This window comes from Numenius arquata, chromosome 9, assembly GCF_964106895.1.
Source record: "Numenius arquata chromosome 9, bNumArq3.hap1.1, whole genome shotgun sequence".
NCBI classification, from domain to species: domain Eukaryota; kingdom Metazoa; phylum Chordata; class Aves; order Charadriiformes; family Scolopacidae; genus Numenius; species Numenius arquata.
Genome location: NC_133584.1, coordinates 13,543,935 through 13,557,886, shown reverse-complemented (window position 1 = coordinate 13,557,886; position 13,952 = coordinate 13,543,935).

The window sequence follows — 13,952 nt, the reverse complement described above, 5'->3', positions numbered from 1 at the left end:
AACTAATAAGGGAATTTTTCACTGTGTCATTTATATAGTAGAAAGAATTGTGAAATAGCTTCATGACATATAGTTGTACTGCTGGGGTTTCCTTAGTTTGTCATTGCAAACAAAGGGATCTCAGCCACCATAAAATTAAATTTCTCTACATTGCAATTGTTCAGCAATGAGACAAACCAAATTTTCTGCTAATTGAATGTGCTGAGCTACTTAGATATTCATAGTGAGCTGGCGCTTTCAGCACCATCGCACTCCGGCTCTGCGGGAGCCTTCCAAACAGCAATGTCAAATGAGCAGAGCTGGTGTGGGACTGGCACAGCCACCAACTCACCCAGAGAGCCTTTGGCATGGGCTGGGACCCTAAGGTGCCACATTGGTGATGGTAGGGTCATAAGTCTCCTTCCCCTCCTTGAGAAGCACAGGCGTGCTCTCCAGCCCCAGCCTGTTCTCTAGGGCACATTTTCTGAAGACTGCTCTTCCTGCTTTGCAGAAATAGGACTAGATGGCGTAAGACAGCCCCTGATTCCTCCAGTTCACCAGTGGCTTAAGCTTACTTTTTCGTAGCTCAATAACCTCCTGCACTTCAGAGCATAACTCTTCACAAACCTCTAACATACTTTGAGGTTTCTAAACACAATTCCCCATTACCTGGCACCAAAAAAAAAGACACCCTGATTCAAGGTAAGACACCCCTCATAAATACCTGTGCTCTGGTTTCCTTGCTACAGTTGGGATGCTCTCTAGGTTGATGTGAGCATCCTGCAGAGCACTGGGATCTTCTCCCTCCAGACAGTAAAGAACAAAATAAACCTTAAATGCCAAATCTCAGAGTCTCTCTCCATGTGCTTGATGAGATTTTTCCAATGTTTGACAGCCTCTGACACCCTTGCTTTGAAATCATATCCCTGTCCCCGAGTCCTGTGACCATGTTTGTCCAACTTCCCTAGATCAGTATTCTCCTAAAGAGCTGCTATAACACTTGGTGTCTGCAAGCAGAACCCAGTGAAATATCAGTACTGTGATTCAGTTTCATTCCAGGCTATCCGGGTTTGTTCATCAGTGAATTACCCTTGCAGATGTGTCTCTCAAAAGCAGAAAACTTGACACCTTTCATCTGTTCCATTACACAAGAACTAGGAGATAATAAACAGAATGAGACAGAGACATAAGGAGTACAGCTAGCTTGTCGCCATACAGGGGAATTTGCATACTGCCAGCCGACAGGTGACCAAGGTCACACAACTGCATTCTGCAAATCTGTTTCATATTCACCATTGTCAAATTTGCCATGTCAGTATAAGTTCCAAAACTTCTTAATATGCCACTTACAGCCCCAGCTACTAGAATTATCCTGTTTAAAAATTTCTGGCTTTCATTTTCTTTAAGTACTTTTCTCATCTCCATGGTTGCACAGAGCAGCTTGAAGCAAGTATACATTCAACTCAAAATAACATATGTTTAAAAACCCTTATAATTTCAACCCTCTTATGATCTCTGACTAATATACTTGATATTTTTTTAAATTTGCATTTGGCCAGATTGGATTTTATATGCGTGTCTGAAAATCTGTATATACATGTGTATACGTACATGTGCACATGCCCATCTTTTAGACACAATCTATCCAAAAGGACATAGAAGAAAATGAAGAAAAACCCAGCAGTGATTTCAAGGATTAATTTGGGAAGACACCCATTACAGTTCTATATATTGCATTGTTAAGAATAGAAGCATTTCACAAATGCCTGAAAGCCCCAGAAAAACAGGTTGCTAAGAAACTATGTGCTGTGAGAAACAAACAGACCAATCTCCAGTTGACTTACTATGTGAGGAACCAAAAAGCAAAGATTACAGACTGTTAGAAGCCAAAGCATGACCTTTCTATCCTTTAACAAATATTTTGGACAATACATTTGAGCTAGGTATCTACAGGTGCTAAGGTATCTAAACTTTTTCTGATGTCATATTCTCCAGAAAGATTAATATTGCTGTGGATCTACCCCTGGTCTCTGCATATCAAGAGAAAAAGTACCAATATAATGCAGTTCCAGTTTCTGTTCTGGTAACTATATTGCTCCTTGGTCAGTGGGTTCCCAGAAGATGAGTTGGGTTCATCAAAATGGAAAACGTGGGTCATTTATTAATGATGGAATTGATTTTATGCACAATATTTCAGGGAATGGCATTCAGACATTTTGCAGCCCTCCATATCAAGGTGAGTTTTATTCTCTATATACAGCAGTGAGCTCTGCTGGGATTTGCGTGGGCTGCCAAAAGGGCTCTGTTCACACTGCTCATGCATTAATCCACTGATTAGTTTAGTCGGTCACAACATTTTATTTCTACTGCATACCTTCACTATTATCTTTTATTCTTCCTGTATTTCAGGAGTATTATGGGGATCTTTTATTAACACATATACACAGGGATGAGATTTAATCTCTTTAATTTATTATCTATTGTATTTCTAGTAAACCCTTCTTTGTAATATCCAGGCAGCACCCTGATGGTAAATCTCCAGTACTGAAAGACATTACAGAACTGCAAAGTATTCTTTATTAAATGTTTTATTTTATTACCAAAACTCTTCAAGTGTCCATAATGTATTTTTCAAGCAGTTTTCATTTGGCAGTGGAATGACTGATCCTTGCCTAGCTTTTGTCTTAGTGCTTAAACAAGTGAAATCTGTATTCACTTGCAGGTACACAACGTCCCATGGCTTCCAATAACAGACATTATCCACATTTTCACTGGTTGCTATGGGGAGGGTCACTGAAACACATTTGGTAGTCTAAGAATTGAGGATGTCATGAAGAATGGCTGGGTCTTGCAAATTGGATTCAAGCTTTGGCCAAGATCTCACCTAGAGCAGGATCTGTCATGGAGGAAACTGCATCTTCCAAGGGTAAGAAGCAAATGAAACAAGGACTTGTACAGAAAGTCACACATTACTCAAGCAGTGAAAGCTGAAACACTGAAGCCAGTGGGGTCTTTTGGTTCCAAGACACCAAAGATAGCTTTACTCACTGCAAGCCTCGCTCAGTATGAAGCTTTTCCCCAGGATGTAAAGCAATGCCCGGGAGGGCCTTCAGCTGCAGAAGTACAGCTTCACTATGGCCGGACTTACCATGAGGTGTTACACTGTGCTTGCCCACAGCTGTTCATGGTGTGCGATTCCTTAAGACCAGTTTTTACACAAACATCTCAGAAACTCTTTGAAAACTAGAGCCAACTTTGGAACCAGAGCCAAGCTGCAAACCTGTTTATTGATGAGCTGTTCCTCAGAGGGACTAAGTGAAATTACCTGTTGGAAAAGACCTCACCAAATTTAAGAGTATCAGCTGGGCTCAGCGTATTTCTTATCCCATCTGATATCCATTCTGACTGTCACTTTTCCACAGTGTAGTATATTACTGATATGTTTCTGTAAAGCAAGCTGAGAAATACTGGCTTTATTCTATGCCGTTCTTGGATTCTTTGGAGTGGAATTGCCTATATGTTTTAGTTTTATTTAGCACAATTTAGCAACCCTAAGAATTAACCACCTCACAAAGGAACCAAATCTCCTGTCCCAATGTTTAGACAGGGAAATTTTTTTACTATTTGGCTGTATTTATCATATATGATACATGCACTGCCAGAACAAGTCTCTCTAACCTCTTCTATCTTCAGTTTCCTAGAGGAACTGTTTACTTATTAGCCAACATCGTAATTTCTCCTAAAACTTCTACCACTCTTATAATTCACTTTTTTTTTTTTAAGTGGTAAAAAGAGATTAAGTGTCTTCTGAGGCCTACAGGGAGCCAGGAATTTACAGGATGTAAATCCAGGAGTCCTAAGTCTCGCTCTGTGTCTTACACTCCAAGACCACAGCAGTCAAACCCAAGAGACTCCTTCACTGTCAGCCTCCCCAGGAAGCTGGAAATTGTTCTGTCATGCCACATTTTTAGCAAGTTTTCTTGCCAGTATTATGTCTTCAAGGTTTCAGAAAGAAACCCCAGGCAACATGCGGAGTGAAGGGCTCATCTGTTGCCTCCCAGGGGGATCGTATGGTCCCTGACTCTCTGCATGCCTCTGCTAGGAGTGAGAGAGAGCAAGCTGCCAGTACTGTGCCTATGAAATTCAGCAACAAGCCTCATTTTCAAGTGATGCAACCACTTCTAAAGTGTCAGAGCAACCTAGGAAATTGGCTTTTGGGTAAAGAATAGCTGCTGAGGCTGAATCCCTGCAAGGCTGAAGCAGTGGCACTCAGGAGTAGGTCATACTCCAGAGACATGACCAAGACAGTTTCTCCTTTTCCCTTACGAAGCTCATAGCCCACACGGGTTGCAGTACCAAGAAGCACTGGGGTTCAGCAGGTCTCCCAGCTGAGGACAATGAGCAGAAAGCCTTGATTTCTGATTTGTGCTTTTTCATCCCCATCTTCCTGTCCTTTTAAATGAGAATCTAGGAAAATTATTCATTTCCAGGAGAGGATTCACCACAGAGACTGGAGCATGCTAAGGAGACATTTGCTTTCCCCCATTTTTAAGCTCTGGTCTCCCACTTTGTTTCTGTGCCCTAGCATCCCCAGTACTCCCCATTGCAACACGGCAGCTCCAGTCCAGCCATACCCTACCAGCAAGCAGTGAAGTGGAAGACAGTACCTGCCACAGGAAGCATAAAGACAAATTGCAGGTTCACCCCTGACGTGTCCTGGCATAAGGAGATGCAGGCATGAATGGGTGATGGCAGTTGAACACCCCTTTTCCCACCAAGGCTGTATCTACTGGTTGTCCCTTGCAAGCCAGGTTACTGCAGCTATTTCTTACAGGCTGTAGCTGCAGCCCAAAGAAACTGTGACACAGGGGCACCAGCTGGTGAGAAACATAGCTGTCTGTCCACTCCATAAATTGGGCATCCCTCAGCATGCCAGAGCTGGGAATAGGGCCCCTTCCCTGACACCACTCTGAAATGGAGGTCCTTGTTTTCAAAAAAAAAAACCCCACAGATCAAGCCATGGCTGTGTCCACATTTCTCCCCTGTGAAACACACACTGCACTCACAACAGCTCTGCTGCCCGAGGACAGTGTAGACCCCAAGGCCCCCCAGTGCAATCTGTAGGAGCTAGGCAGAGAGGGTTGTCCAGCCAGGGGGCCAGGTAGGGACTGACACCCCCCACCTAGAGAAGACCACCTCCCCTGGATGGCTTTCCCCTGTACAAAAAACCTTTTTGCTGACAGTCCAAACACAGTTTCTGTCTGTTCTCGTTTCTCCAACCAGAAAAGCCCTGCTTTTAACAAAGTCTTGAAAAGGGAGAGAGAAAAGGGCTGGACATGTCAAAGGCTACTATTATTACTGCCTTTATGTGAGAGGCACAGAGGAAGGTGGCTGTTTAAATTTCTAAGACAGACAGACAATGATAGGTAGCAGATGGATGGACAGGCTCCCTCTGGGAACAGACAATGAATTTAATTTTCTTACAGCACCGTGTACTGCAGAACAGGGATGATACTGCAGTATGTGTGCCAAGTTCCCTTCACTGGAATGCATCCTGCACAGACCGGACTCTCGCACACAGTATAGATCTTTATATACTAAACAGGAAAGAAAAAGGGCTGACTTACAGCTTTTGTCTTCAAAATCCATTCACAGTAAAAATCTAACAGGAAAAGGAAGACTGTCCCACTTTTTGCAGCGCCAGGAGATGCTTCAGTATAACCAGTCCCTCAAGACACTTCACGGGTTTGTACAGAAATTGCTTTTCTCATCACTGAAGCACAAGCGCTCATTGAGAGAAAGTTAGTGAGCACCAAGCAATGCACGCAGCCGCAGCTTACGGCTGACAGCGCTGGAGGCATCACCCGAAAGGGGACACCCCCACAGCTCCCTGTCCCCAGCCTCTCCTCCCAGTGCAGGGGCTGGGGTTCCAGCAGCTGATCCCAGTCCTCTTAGCTGGGGAGAGCGGATTAAAAGCCCCGGGGCTGCAGCCCTCCTGTTTGTCAGCAGTCCCCTTGCTGTCACAGCAACCATCCCCTGCTGTCCCCTTCCTCCCTGCACAGTCACATCCAGCCACCTGCAGTCAAGGTGAGATGTGAGAGACACAGGGAAAGGGGGGAGGGAGGAGGCTTCTTTGAGTCATCCCAGGGACTGCAAGGCTTTTTAAATGATGTTGCCAGTTTGAAAATGGGTTTAGAGCCTTTCAATGGTAAATTTTAGTCTAAGCACGCTGCTTTTGCTCTCTCCGAAATAATGCATGTACATACACATAAATAGCTCCAGACTGCAGCCAACCCCATCCATCCCCATCCTGGAGTGCCCTATTAGCTCCAATGTCCTGGCATGCAGCCTAAGACCTTTCAAGTCAGGCATTTGGGAGTGATCAGTTGTTTTGATATCAGAAAAATAATTCCCTGGGTTGTGGGAGACAACTCAGCAATGAAGACTAACATAACCCGCCTTTGCCTGCATTTCAACTTCAGGTTGTTTCCTAAAGGAAATACTTGCAGAGTACAGAGGTGGCAAGTACTCCTCACCAGTGCCTGATCTGGAGAGCACATCCTTCTCATTGTGGCCAGTTAGACTGTCCTGTTGACGCCCCACCTTCTCATGTAACGGTCCTTATAGCACTAGGGTTTCTTTCCCATGCATTTTATGCTGTTAGGATTCAAACCACCTGTGTCTCACCTCAAACCTGAGAGCCAAAGCCATCTCCCGCTGTGGTGCTTGCAATGCCACTGACTGCCCCCAGCACTGGAGGCATCCTAAGTCTCAGTACTCAGGACCAGCTAAATATCAACTCTGTGACTCTCGGGATACTCCCTATCATTTAAAAAAAATAAAATAATAAAAAAAAAAGGAGATCACTGTCCTCAATGTAAACAACTAACTCCTTCAACTCTGAAAAGTATTTTAATATTAAGACAACTGATTCTAATAAACCCAGACATGCAAAAGTGTTAAAGGCTGAAGGCACGATGTGGGAGGGTGCAAAGGTAAGGATATTAACATGGAGACACACATGAACTCTTTTGCAGCCTGTTCCAAGAATGACACGTCTGATTGATCCCTTTCCTTCCTTCAAGAATTCCAGCCTTCCCTTCATACCCCCAGACCCGCACACATTGCAGTATTTGAAATCTGCATGTCAGCCATCTAACCTGGCCAGCCTGGCCGTGGTAGTTCTTACTCATGATTCACACTTCAAGTAACAGATTGCTTTCTATAGGCAGTGAGAAAAGTAAGCAAGTCTGAGCTTGAAGATGTACTTACAACACCATCTTCCCTCAATATGAGACACTAGAGACTGAGCATTCATTTGAAAGGATTCTATCACATCACAGTGATCTCTGAGCAGCCTGGAGTTGAACCCTGAGATCTTGGCTTGCCCTGTTTGCAGGGACAATGATGCAGGATTGTGCTTAGTGCACTCAGCTCCCTATAGGCACATTTTGGAGTATGCCTGCAGAGGCAGTCTTAGCTAGGCTGGATCTAGTGACCCACCACTGTGATCTGCTCCACTCCAGTGACAGCTTACACACACCACAGTTTAATTACCAACAGACTTATTGTTCCTTAGAGATCAAAGCCAGCTGCTAATGGTAGAGAATGCTCTGGTTTGCAATAGAGTTGAGGACTCCATGTGTACATTCTTTGAGCAAATGTCCCACTTCCCCATGTCTTTGTCCACATTTCCATAGTCATTTTCCAAGCACCAAATATCAACACCTAAACCAAGAGAAGGTTCATAGCTGCTCAAAAATATTTACTCTTCTTTCCCTTCATACATCCCTTGATCATTTGCTCCCACTTTTGCTTTGCAATAAAGGGAATAAGGACAAGGTTAAAGAAATGAGATGTGAAGAGTGACCTTCCCTATAAACTCCATAAGCATAAAATGAGGCTGAGCAGTAATTGGAAAGTACCTGCCAGACCTGCCCTCACAGGTCACCTGGAACCACAAGGGAAGAATAGCAGCTTCTGCCATAGCAATTCTGCAGACACTGTTTTCTGTTGACCTTAAGGTACAAGTGAGTGTATAGTGCTAGAAGTGAAAATGGGTACGGAAGAAGTGGAACATTATGTAGTGTCACTGATTATTCTTCCTAAAGAGACTCCAAATTTCAGTGGAAAAAACCCCTACATTCTTTGAGTGGCAGTGACCCCTAAGAACAGGAGCGCCTGGGTCCTCCCAGTAACTCATTCTCACTGGAATGACGGAGGAACTTGTTGTAATCCCGCAATTAAAATCCTCTACAATACATCCACTACCAGCCTGTTTTAGGTCTCAAAATACAATAGATGCTTCACATTTTCATACACAGCAACTATTTTCATAAAGGAATTGGAAAACATTAACTGAAGTTGCAAACACTGTTTGACTTCTGGAGAGTTTTTTTTAATTTTTTTGCTCAGTACAGAGAAGATCTTTAAATTTGCAAGTTGAAGTCATTTGTCTTCATGATGCCAGCTGCTGACCACAGGGAAAAGGTCACTGCTATTACCAATGACAGCATCCCAGCAGATCATCCTCTCTTAGCATTTTTCCTCCTTCATTCCCTGCTTCAACAGAAGGTCAAGCATCACCTCTCCTCCAGGGAGGAGAGACTACTAACATTTCATCTTTGCATTAAGAACAGTTAATGGAAATGGCAGTAAATCACCCTTCATGTTCTCATACAGAAAGTTACAGAGAGCAAAGACCATCTGCTTGTCTGGACTCACATGAGGAGCTGTAAGATAAGAGAAAGAAGTTTTCTTCTTCACATAAACCTCAATTTTTAATCAACAGCATTACCAAAAGTCATGGTCAAAGCCACTTTCATTCCTAGCTTAGAGGAGATGCTGTTGGAGTCTTCTGCATGGCATTGTTAGCAATGGCATAGCAGCATTTAACTGCCCTGGACAAAACCACTGCACTAGATACTGTCACAGACCCCAATGAGAACATAAAGAACCTATGGTCTCAATGTACAAGACAAAGTACTAGTGGCAAACCCCAAATCAAATGGTTGATTGAGATCACATGGCAAGGCCATACACAGCTGAACACAGTCCTATCAGCTCACCAGCTGCATTGCTAGCTATCCCTAGGACACACTGATTTCTTCCAAACTTGCAAAGCTTGTCAACTTTTCTGGAGTTAGACCTGTAACAGGGTGGGGGTGGGACTGAACAGTCATTGCTTGTGCAAGAAGATGTAGAATAGGATTGTCCTGTTGATCTGAGCAAGGATGATACAGAAATGTGGGGCCAGAAAATTGGAAGTGATTAAGATGAGCTATATCTTGTCCTTGTTTCCTTTTAAGATGCATTCTGAAGTCAATAGCTAATACAGAAAACAAATTCAGGCACATGGAGAAATGAAGGGGAGAGCATCTGTCATTCATTTTAGTGGCCAGCCCAGCCCAAACCACAGCACAGATTTTTAAGGTTTCTGACAAAGAGCAGTGATGGTAATGTGGTACAGGTGCCAGCTGTGGAGCTACGTTAATGAATTTCCTTCTCTCAGACATTAATGTATGTCCCAGACTGGCAATACAACATATTTGAAACCCCATGTCACTATTCATTGCATTTTTTTATGAAAAGCTGGTGATTCTTCTCATATTTTATCACCTCATTTTTGTTATTATGAGGCATTTCATTTGCAAGGTATGTAGCACGAAACAAGATCTGCATAGACTTAAATGAAGGCATATTTAAATAGGTTATGTTTAAATAGCAACTAAGTAGGTGACAGGTTGTGTTTAACATGTTTAAATAGGCTATTTACTTTTTATCAAGTTTAGTACTTAATCAAACAGTTTGCTTGGCAGGTATAGAATGAGCGTCCCCAAGGCAATAGGAGTCAGACAGAAGGGAGAAAGATTGCCTTTTCTGTTGCTTCCGTGGTGATAAAATTGCACACAGGCTTTTCACACACACATGGGCCATTCAGGCAAATCAGGAATCTCATCTGTCCTCACATGCTTTATTCATTCATTCATTTATTTATTTATTTTATGTGGCGAGCCATTTGGAAGGACGGCTTCTAGCCACGACAGCGGCTACTGGACCGCTGGAGCTGTCCGGAGACCCTAGTGCTGATGCCCGCTCAGGCCCCAGGCACGACGCAGCCTTATTGAGTGTTACCTGTCCTCTCAGCCTCATCGCTGCCCTCCTACATCAAGGGACACAGAGCAAAACGTAAGCACTGCTTTTGCTTGTCTAATTTAAGTATTTTCCTGTTGGAGAAACTGTTTTGCAAGGCAGTTGCAAACTTGTATTCATGCAGAAAGAGTAGACTCAAATATTGGAAAATGACAAGGCTATTAGCATGTGAATATCTCCCATCATACACGATTCCCCCAAATTTCAGCTCATCAGGAATTACGCAGTTGTACATTAACGCAACCTACCCCTTGTTGTACCAGAACTGTTTGCAGACTTACCAATTACTTTCATGTTTATGTATCAGCACACTGAAAAATGTGGGACTTAAGAGAATGAGTACCTAAGTAACACCAGCAAGTGAACAATGAATCTAGCTTTAAAGAGATGGCTCATTTGTAGGGTGAAAACTATAAGTAATCACTGACCAGCAAAAAAAATACACATTTCTTTCCTCTTCTTTTTCTGACCCTTCTCAGAATTCTTTGAGACAAGACTGTCACATGAAGAGTAACTGAGGGTGGGGGGAGATTAATATAGATCTGCCTTTCAGAAATATTGGAATTAAAGGTTATTGAACATCGGTACATGGTCAGGTCTCCTGAGAAGATGTTTATTAGATGTTTCATCACCTCCACCTGTCTAAGATTAGATGACCTTGTAAAGGTTACAGTTCCTCATTCTGTTCTTCTCTAATATTTTTTTTTTCTTTTCTTTAGGTACAGGAGAAGGGTGCTGTGGGAAAATAAAAAACTTTCTTGGTGATTTTCAGTATGTATCATGAAAATAAAGATAAATGATTGGCTGATATGGCAGAGTTTGATAATTCTCCCTCTTTTCTTCTGCTCTCCCTATGGCATACTCAGAAGGTGCCATTGCCTTCCCATTAGTTCTTAATTCTTTATTTCCCTGGCATCCGATGTTCAATGACACAGCTGTAACCTCTAGACTGAGGAAGAGGTAGGAAGCAGGATATTATGACTTACTAACCAAATAAGTAAATTTTTTGTAAACAGTCTAATTTTTTTTTCTTTGTGACTCTAAGAAACCAACGATGATTCTGTTGTGTTTGCTTCCATTAAGCTTTAAGAGTTGATGTAGATTTCCTCCTGCTTTCCTTGGGATTGCTTTGAGAGCTTCTACTAAAATAATGAAGCATTTTAAAAAACTTTCCACTGATTCTGTTGTGTTTGCTTCCATTAAACTTTGAGAATCGATGTAGATTTCCTCCTGTTTTCCTTGGGATTGCTTTGAGAGCTTCTACTAAAATAATGAAGCATTTTAAAAAACTTTCCACCTACCTGAACTCATCTATTTCAGACACTTAGCTGTGTCCCTTTAATTCCCTCACACTGGGAGGGGAGGTGGATTTGAAAGACAATGTAACTGTTTAAAAAAAACCTAAAAGTTCTTTTCTCTGAGGACAACTCACTTTGTGTTACACTTTCTGGAGAAATAGCCTCTAAAATGGCAGATAAGAGCCTGAGCTTCCTGCCTCACTCAGGGAATTCTTCTTTTATGGTTGCCTTATAAATACTATTTCTAATTTTAAAACATGTGAAAGACACCAAAGGGACATAGCCAGTCTTTGACAGAAATACAATTAATAAACCAAATCTTTCCATGAACTAAAACAAGGGCTCCATGGCCCCATGGGGATGTGGGGCACTAGTAGGGAACCAGACACTATCTCAGCACTGCCATCCCAGGTGGCCCCAGACAAGCCATTCCTCTTCCTGTACCTTGGTTTTATCTGCTTAATCCAGATTACTATAACTCCTTGTTTCAGGGATATACCTATACAGGAAATTTATAGAAAGAGTTGGTAATAGCCTTTGCCATCAAGGGACCTTCACGCAGGGTAAACATCCTTCTCTGCAGAATCTGGCTCTATAGCTTTTCTTTGCCTTTGGGCAGCTCCCTTGGGAAGCTTGCAGGCTTTGATCCCACCATCACTCCTCTTCTAACATGAAAGGGGCTTAGAAAAGCTTCTCATGAAGCTGCAATTCAGCCTGATTATCTCTCTGAAGCAAGAGACTGATTGAAAGCTGCTGAGGTTCCCTGGTTTAGGTCTCATCCCCTGCTCAGGGCCTCCATGCAGGAGGGGTGTGAGATGCCATCACCTTCCTCTTACCCCATCTCTAGCCCTCATTACCCATTACACCATGAAACATCCCTGCAGGTGGTGACACACCATTCTGCTGGGCATGGAGGCAGGTGATGCCATGCCACAAGCCCAGAGCAGCACATTACTCTTTGCTTTACTGCTCAGAGCCTACAGCACCTTGGAAACACAGTTTGTAGAGATGCCCTTGGAAGGTGAATCAGGCAGAGCTGCTGTTTGCCAGTACCTGTTGTGAAGCATCTCCCTTAGTCTAAATCGTTAGACAGTTTAAGAGCTATTGGACATCAGGCCAGGTTTTGGCAGGATTGCTGCTGCTCAGGCCATAATCTCTCTGCCTCTCATTTGTTCTCATTTGCTCCGGCAAGCAGTGTTCATGACATCTCTGTGGCAGCACGTCCTTCAAAGGCCAGCAGCCAGATAAACAAACTGGACTACCAGGTATTTCAGCATCAGGTCTCAGCCAAGGAAAGAAAGTACTTGAGCCCTTATAACTGCCTGTTTAATCCCCAGGGAGGGGAATGGAAGGTAAAACTACCCCCCTCCTTGCAAAGCTTCAGCCCTTATAGGTCATTGTTATCTCAGAGAGGAGCCAAGACTTTTGGGCCTGTCTAGGGAGGAAGGAGCGGAGCAGGGTAAACAAGGGTGAGCACTAGGGGAATGGAGACATTGCAGGAAAAGTGGAAAAAAATCAGAAAGAGTCAAGTAACACGGGAAACTCACTTTTCCAGTCCAGGTTTTAGACCAGGGTGAGGCAAGGAGAGAAGAAGCAGGACCACTGGAGAGTTATGAGAACAAGCACTGGACTCCAAGTTGCTGGGGCAGCACGTGGGGAGGCACATCCAAACACATTTCAGAATTTATTCTAGCTTCAAGTTCTGCAATTAAAGTGTGAGGCTTCCCCAGTGAAAGATACCAACCCCATCTGCAGTGATTTAAACTACAGAAACCTCTTCAAGCAGGTGTGATCAGTGACTGAGGAAAGTCTTTGTTTGCACAGTTATCTCACTGCATTCACACTTGCTGCTGCAGGATTCCTCTCTTCCCTAGCTGGGCTATTCGTAGTCATCTTAATAATATAGTGCAGAAATGAGAAAATGTTATGGTTTCTCAATATAATCTGTGCCTGACTACCAAGCAAATTTGGCCTTTGTATTAAGGGAACCAAAGCGCTATAAATTTCTAGGTGAAGAATAAGCCCCTTTTACAGCAAGGCAAGGGTGTTCAAAGACATTTGTCCCAGTTTAATTAGATTTCAAAAGTGGGTTTAAATGAGCTTCAAGCCTCCAGACTGCTGGGGAAGCCTGATATTTTACCTCTGTGCCATGTGACGATAAATAACCTTAATGCCTCTTCTTCCACACAGAGTCCCCACCTTCTCAGGGCCAAGCTAGCAGTGTATTTATGTTATTGATTGAAATAACAGTTTAGTCTGCCACTTGGTTTTAAAGGATCTACCTGAGAGCAATCAATCTTGTTCAGGTCCATCTCCCTGCTGGTGCGTGACTGCCACCATCACTGACAGCTACACCTCCCTCCCGGGAGAGCCTGGAGACCTTTAAGACAGCAATGCAGATTTAGGCACTTGTCCAGACCAGTCCATTACTCTCTCCAGACCACTGGGGAACTCTGTGTGATCTTCATTGTACACCGGGGAAAAGTGATGATAAAAGACAAGCAAAGGACTTGTTCCCTCCCC